General features: G+C 33.9%; 1 long non-coding RNA gene across 1 annotated transcript; it reads right to left on the bottom strand.

Moving 5' to 3' along the window:
- Positions 1–2,224: 2,224 nt before the first annotated feature.
- Positions 2,225–6,851, bottom strand: LOC122071406. The gene is made up of 3 exons (XR_006138178.1): positions 6,628–6,851; positions 3,273–3,784; positions 2,225–3,164 (listed from the first exon to the last, which is right to left on the bottom strand). It is a non-coding gene; the product is annotated as an uncharacterized LOC122071406 (long non-coding RNA).
- Between the last annotated feature and the right edge of the window lie 1,122 nt (positions 6,852–7,973).

The following is a 7,973-nucleotide window of genomic DNA, read 5'->3' as shown; positions in this document are numbered from 1 at the left end:
AAACAATATCAATATCTTATTCTAAACCCTAACAATTATGATGTTATTATTCTGAAGAAAAAAAAAATTTGAGTAACTATTATTTCAATTAGATATCTTTAAATTTTCATAGTCGATACGTTATGGTGGGAATTGAGTTACTCTAATTTTAAAATTTCTTCCCTTAGTGTGATAACATTTAATGAATATCATAACTCAGTTCATAATCATTCATAAATGATAGTAAACATACATAATATCTCATGAATAGCATAAGCTAGTGCCTAATAATTCATACATGATACTAAAATATGAGTACATACTATCTTAATTTTAATGTATTAGATATAAGAGGTACTGAAACAAGTTTGGCTTTCAAGCTGAAAAAGAACTTGAATATCTAAAACAAGAGATACACCTATAAACAATAAACCCAATTAACTATTTAAGTTAATGTCATTAGTTAAAAAGAGACATGGGCCAAAATAACTTAATTGGTCAAAAGAATAATGACGCGTTAAAATAATATGGTCTTAGATTCATATTATAATAACTAATTATAAAATAAATAATTTTTTTGGGGGTAAAAAAACAAGTTAATTAGTTCATAATCATAATATCAATTTTTTTTTAGGTTCCAGAATAAAAATTGGAAACAGTTCTGAAAAAATATAAATGGAACCATAAACATTTCCGAGGGTATAAATGTTCCTGAGAAGCATTTTTGAGAAACAGAAAAGGATCCATAAATTTTTCTGTATAAATAGAAACGATATCAATAAGTGAAATGAAACAGAATAAAGCTATATAAATAGATATCTGAAATCATTTCAATAAATTAAACCGACACCAAATGATTTCTAATTTCTCTGACAGAATCACATATACCATTGTGGTTCATTTATTTATTGGGCTTCATGGATGGATTTCATTAAGAATATCTAGGAACTAGTTAGTTAATAAATCCACAACCTTATAAGCCCAAGCCCACATCCTTTAAGGACCCAAAATCCAATATAAAGATGAACTTTCAACTTAACAAAATATTTATGTTTTAAAACGGTTAAGTTCATGCCCAAGATTATTGTAAATCCCAAAATTAATAGATCCCTACATGTAAGTAGCCGTTTGACAAGACTTCTATTCCTGGAGAGTGTTCTTTTACAGAAGTGTTCTATTTCGATCCCATGCTGTGAAAACACTTTGGCAGAATAGAAACAACGTTTGGTAAAACTATTCTAGAAATTTCCTTAGAATAGGAAAAGAACAAAAACAGCGTTTGACAAACCCTTTATATATAAGGGTGTCAAATCGGAACAGAAACTGAAAACCAAATCCAGATCTGGACCGAATACCTGAGCCAAATCCAACCCATTATAATATGGTTAAATCCTAAATCTGAAATAAGTATTTATAATTCGATTTGGTCCGGATCTAGATTTATGCCAAGAACCGGCGGTTCTAACCGAAATCGGACCAGATAACTTAATGTCCACTTTTTCCTCTTTAACTAAAAATTGACCTTATTTATATGGAAACCCCGATATATTCAATCACCTAAATGATAAATCATCTTATAGAGTTGCAATTATAGTTCAACTCTAAAACCCTCTTCTTTTTTTTTTCTTTTTTTCTTTTTTTTTTTTTTTGCATTGGGACTCATGAATCGTGAGTTAAACAATCTACTTAATTGTAACTCTTCAAGTTTAAAGTATTCCGTTCTTCCTCTTCTCTGCATATTGTGTTTTAAAGTAATGAAATTAACGATATTAGAAGTTCAATCGATAATCGATAGCTCATGATTTTTTTTTATTCTTTTGTTAGGGAAGACCAATAACGTAGTGAATAGACATTTATATATTTTTTTCAAAATGACTGCTGCATAACAAAATCAAATTTGAAACTGGATATTGTAACCAAATAAGAACCGAATACAAAATCCAAATAGGAACCAAAACCGGATTGGAACCAGATAGGTCGGGTACGAGTACCAATTTTCAGACCGAGACGGGACTTGGTCCGATTCTGGATCACACTAACACTCCTTGGAACCGAAATCGGAACCGGACTGAATACCTGGTTCTGGACCGATTGACACCCTTATTTATATAAATTCACTTATGAACAACAAAATCAATAATTACATAAATGTCATTATGGTCAAATTTAACTTAAAAAAGGAAATATTTTGTTTATGAAATTATCTTTTCAAATACTATTACTTAAAGGAAATAATAAATAAAAACATAAAATGTTTCCACATTTAGCTTAATAAAAAAAAAAGTTTCCCACTCAAGTTTATCGGCATTACAAAATAAAAATCATAGCTACAAATAGGTGTCTTTATTACATAAACACTCAAATCAGGAGGTAACCCTTATCTACTGCCATCTGATTTGCAATTTGTATTCGTAGCTCATTCATCTGTCTTCCTCGTGTACATTGACTACCCTGATGAATTATAGTAGAAATACTAGCAACGTCACCATCTTCTTATTCTTCACGAACATTGACTACCCTGACTCTCTCTTCATTAGCATCGAGAGCATTGTCTTCTTCAAATTCTTGAAAAAGTGCAAATGTTATTTGTTTAGATTTCATGTAGTTATGAAATCCACAACAAACTATCACAATAGAAATTTGGTAACTAAGTGAAAATTGAGGCATGTTTCTTAAAATAGGGAATCTTGATTTTAAAATCCCAAAACAACGTTCAATATGATTCCTTAAAGAAGAATGTCTATAATTAAATGATTCCTTAGTACTTCTGGGTTGTCTTTTTCCACCATCATAATCTGGTATATGATATATTTCTTCTTTAAATAGTGTCAAATATCCATTCCTACTCGCATATCCCGAGTCCACAATATAATACTTCCCTACAATATGATAAAGCAAGATATTAAATGATACATAGCAGTAATTTGCATACATGATAGTTTGGACATTGATATATCTTGGGGAGGATGAGAAAATCATAAGGTAGGATCTTCTAGGACTCTATTGAATACACGACAATCATTTGCACTGCCTTCCCATTCCGCGTATGCAAATGTGAATTTCATGTCAAACAAACAGGCACACATATTTTGAGTTGTTATTCCCTTTCGTCCTCGATATGGGATATGTTTTCCCTTGGGAACTATAGCAGTAGCATGTGTACCATCTATAGCACCAATACAATCCTAATTTAAAAAAAAAAAAAAAAAACGAAAGCGCTATTATGTGAAACAAAAAACGACCATAAGTTAATAAGTGATGTAAACTTATTAGAAAAAAAAAATCTATTTTACCTTAAAATATGGCCACCGTTTGTTGTTTGCAATTATTTCCATAGGAATCTCATTGAATGATGGGGCTTTGATATACTCCTTAGAAAGCTTAAGCACCCCTTGTAACACTTCGCCAAAGTAATAGCTGGCAGTCTATCATGAATGCTGGAATCTCTCCTCAACTGCTCTATTGGTAGGACCTATTCCTATTATTCTAAACATGAACATTGCCAACTGCTCATCTACCCTAATAATACGACTGTCTTGTAACCAACCACGATGTCTCGTTAGTAGGCATAAATTTAAAAACACGTGTCGTTCCATGCCAAATTATTCATAACAAAGGTTTGCATGCCTAGGCAACACCTCATGTACCCATGCTACCCTTGTGAATGCATTCTTCCTGCGTGGTTCTCTAGTGTATAGATTGCTAGAATAATGATATTGTGCTATCAACAATGTTGCGAGAATCAATTCTTCTCTATCATCGTCATTGGAGGTGATTGTTGGAGTATTATTGACATTTTTCATAACTGATTCAATATAAGTTTTGAACTGGTTAGTATCATACAAATGTTTATCCCCTAGTGAAAATACCAAAAGATCTATAAAACTCTAATCATCCAACATGTATAATTATCATGTGATATAATAAATATTTAAAACAAAAGACATCCAACCGAATTTTGCTACATTCATAGTAAAATATAACTGACATATTTAAAAAAAAAATAGCATAAAGTGTAAATAACCATATTACACTTTTACATCAAGTGTGCCTAACAAAATATATCATTCCTACTGCAAAAGATCTTAAATGAATTTCATTACAATCATCCATATTAAAAAACGTTAAATTATCATCCATCAATCTAACACATCAAAAGCCAATTGTTTCGTTTCATCTTTGAGAGTAATGAATAATTCTCTCAATTCCCAGTCCACCAATATCTTCTTGCACGCATTAATATGCAACTCTCTTGGGATATCATCCATGGTTTTCAATAATCTAACACAAGTAAAAGTACTGAAATCTGTGGTATTTGGAGTGAGGCCCATTGGAGTTGAGCTAGGGGTTATGGTATTCTTGTTTGCTACTGACTCAGCTAGGGTCTATATGGCACATTCAATACCAGTTGTCCTACTCTTCTTCCTATATCCTGTAGGTGTCCTATCAAGCCTTCTGTTGACTCTAGGACGATTAGTTCCCGGATCTTGGCTTTCATAATAACCTGTTGGCAAGGTATCACCCAATGGAGTAGTTGGAATTACATCTATATCTGCATCCACATCATCATCAAAACCTCTCGGTTCCTCTTCAAACCTGAAATCAGATTCATTCGTGAATCATCCTCTCCCACTAGCATATGAATCCCCAAAAATCATACATAGTTCAGGCCAATGTGGTAGTCAATTCCTTCTAAACTTTGACCAATTAGGATTTGCCAAAAAATTATACAAGCTAGCTATTAGACAAAATTACACCCTGGATTAGAAAACCATATAAAAGTACAGTATACCTTGATTTGTACATCCCAAACACTCTCATCTTCAATTGTACAGATCCTAGTCACAGAATTCCAACCAAAACCTGTAGTATCCGGTAGTTTCTTGAAAGCGTTGTAATCAAATCACATTTTATTCATCTTATTCCTCAATTGAACCATCGTAAATTTTTGAGCAGCTTTTTCCTCAAGTCCTTTCTTGATATTGTTCCACCCACTTTTATTGAAAGTGGTGGAACTCCTGTTACCAACTTTCACTTGCTCAATCATTAATTTCAGAAAATAATCTTGTTCTCTTTAAGTCCATTTTGCTGTCTCACCAATAGCTCCCGAAGTAGATGTCATTACTCTAAAAATTGAAACATATCTCATTATAGCCCAAAAATAGAAAAACATGCATTTTTTTTTTTAAAGATGTTAACATTTTCTTGTAGACAAACAAATATTTAAAAAATCCCCATCATGCTGCCATTGAACAAAAAACAACTCATATCCAAAGAATAACAAACATCAGGAAATAGAAAAATTTACAACAAATATGAGAATACATAGGAAACTAGGGGGAAATATGGCTGAAAACAGGGAATTCACATGTTGATTTTTTTACTATTTTTCCCTTGATGCTTCATCAATCATGCATTCATTTCAAGAGTGTATTTTCAAAAAAATAAATAAATAAAGAGTGTCCCCCTCCACCGACAGTCCCATCATCTTGGGCCAGAAGGAGGCAAGGGTATGAATCAATGTCAAATCATCTTGGGAGTATTGACATGTCATCATCTTGCAAATTAATGTATGCCCAAAATTCATCTTTCTAAGTGCCTGAATCCAAATTAGACTAGACTAAAACTGAAGAAAGAGACATCAAGGTCAAAAAAGTCCATAAAAATAGTATAACAATTCCCCTAATACAAGTAAGCAAGCAATTACAAGGTAAAATATACAAAATTCTTGTACTGATAAGCCAAACAAGGATGCCTACCATCAGTTTTGGTTAGGTCATTTTATCTTCATGGCTTGGTTTTGACTAATTACAAGCAGCAGTTCAAAATCCTTTGTTTTCTACAAAAAAAAACTCCCAATAACAAAGTTTAATAGTTGTGTTGACTCATAACTAGACTTGACTAAGAAAGGCTACATATACATACGAAAAAGTTTCTTTCCAATCTGACTGTGATCCGATGGTGAAATTACTGGCTTATCTTGTAAGTGTAACCCATTCAACACTCCCAAACAGTGTCATGTAGTAGCAAAGAACTGAGAAAGAGGAGAAGAACGCCAGAAATTTCACCTCTCCCCACACCGAAATTTCAGAAGAACAGATTCAAACAACAGAGAATCTAAAACAAAGCTTGACAATAACCAAAATTCTCCTATGAAGACAGAGATTCAACAAGCAAAAAAACCAGAGATTTATAATAGCAAGAATCACAGAGCCAAGATAATTATGCCTTCAGAGAACGAAGAAAAGGAAGAACACATAAAAGTATATAAAAAAAAAAAAAAACGAAGGAACAAGGTTGTTGACGGAGAAACACACCGGAAAACAACGAAAAACCACCGGAGAGATGGAAGAGATGCTAATCACAAAGCTAGTGAAGTCAAATAGTTCATATGGCTGAAGTAAAAGATAAAATTTCAAATCCTATCCACAAGTAAAGCGATAGAGAAACAGAGGGAGAAAAAGAGAGATAGAAAGAGACCCATAAAACAGAACCCTAAAACCATGGAAGATCAGAGAAATTGCTTGGTCGTGTTTACTTTTTTTTTTTTTTTTCTTGCTAAGCTCTAGCTTTAATCTTTAAATTTGTATAATGTAGAAGAGAGGGCGAGCGAGAGAGTGAGAGAGAGAGCAAGAGAGAGAGAGATACCTGGGACAGAGAGAGTTGCGTGAGAGATGGAGAGTGCTGCGTGAGAGCCAGAGAGAGCTGCTTGAGAGACGGACTGCGTGAGAGATGTAGAGAGTTGCGTGAGAGGTAGAGTGGTCCACGGTGTTGAGATTTCAGTCACTTTTCTCTAGGGTTTTCTGCAAGGGAAGAGGGAAAGTCCATTTTGGTGTGATTTTATCAGGAGTAGGTGGAGAACGACAATGGAATTTTTTCTTTTAAGTTGTTAGAAGAACAGATAAAACAATTTTTTTGTATTCTTGCAATCTATTCTTATGTCATTCTTTTTCACTATGTGGGAATACAAAAATTGACCGGACGTGCCAAACGCGTTTCTGTTCTATTTGCATTCCCGTGGAATAGAAGAACATCAGAAGTGCTCTCCCAAAGTGTTATCAAACGGCACCTAAATGTCTATCATCATCAACGTACTCTCATTTTCCTTCTTCCCAAATCAAAAATCTCCTTTAAGAAAAACTTTAATCAACAAGCAACGAAAGAACCCAGAGGAGAAGTAGAAAATACACTCGTTGGCTACTTATGGTTGGCACATGCAACCAGCCACATGGAGCGAAGGGGATGTAATTCATGCAGGAGCATGCCTCGGCTGCCTTGTGGATGTGGCCTTGCATAGGTTTACAAAGCGTGGAGCCCCCTATTGGCAGATGCTAGTGATTATTTTGTTCTATTAATTTTTAATGCTCTTCAACCTATATAACTTATCTACAGGCTGAATCACTGAAGCCATTGTGCATGGACCGGCCAATACGTAATTAGCCTTAGAGGAAACAAAACTTTTTACATACAAAAATAAATAAATGAATTCCAGAAAAAAAAATAGTGTTACTCAATGGGAAAAGTTGGATAAGTAATGAAACTGCAATTCTCTACACTCAGTTATCAACGGGTGAGGTAGGAATGTAGAAGGGAGACTGGAAAACAAAGAGCAATATGGTAAACAGCAAAAAGGTTCAAGAAGAAAACATAGAATTCTTTCGAGAACCTATAGAATTGGTCAATTGTGAAAAGAGTGAGATAAGAATAGGAGGGGTGGCATTTCATCCATGGATACATGATTCCATATTGGTACAGGAGCACTGAGAGTGTGTCTTTATAATTAGATTCACAATGGCCACTAATGGTTCGAATGGAAATATTATTTGAATTATAGCATCCTTGGGAAGGCAGACATGTCAATTTCAATCTGAAAGGTATGGCCTATTAGATAGAAATGGAATTTTTCAATTCCTCTTTTTACCGCTAAGATCTCTTTTCTCGCAAACGACAAGTTCCCATTACCAACACGGCCCACACTCTTGTCCCAACTTGCA

Source organism: Macadamia integrifolia, unplaced genomic scaffold (genome assembly GCF_013358625.1).
Source record: "Macadamia integrifolia cultivar HAES 741 unplaced genomic scaffold, SCU_Mint_v3 scaffold_218A, whole genome shotgun sequence".
NCBI classification, from domain to species: Eukaryota; Viridiplantae; Streptophyta; class Magnoliopsida; order Proteales; family Proteaceae; genus Macadamia; species Macadamia integrifolia.
The sequence above is the reverse complement of the archived record's forward strand: the minus strand, read 5'-3'. Positions and strand labels throughout refer to the sequence as shown.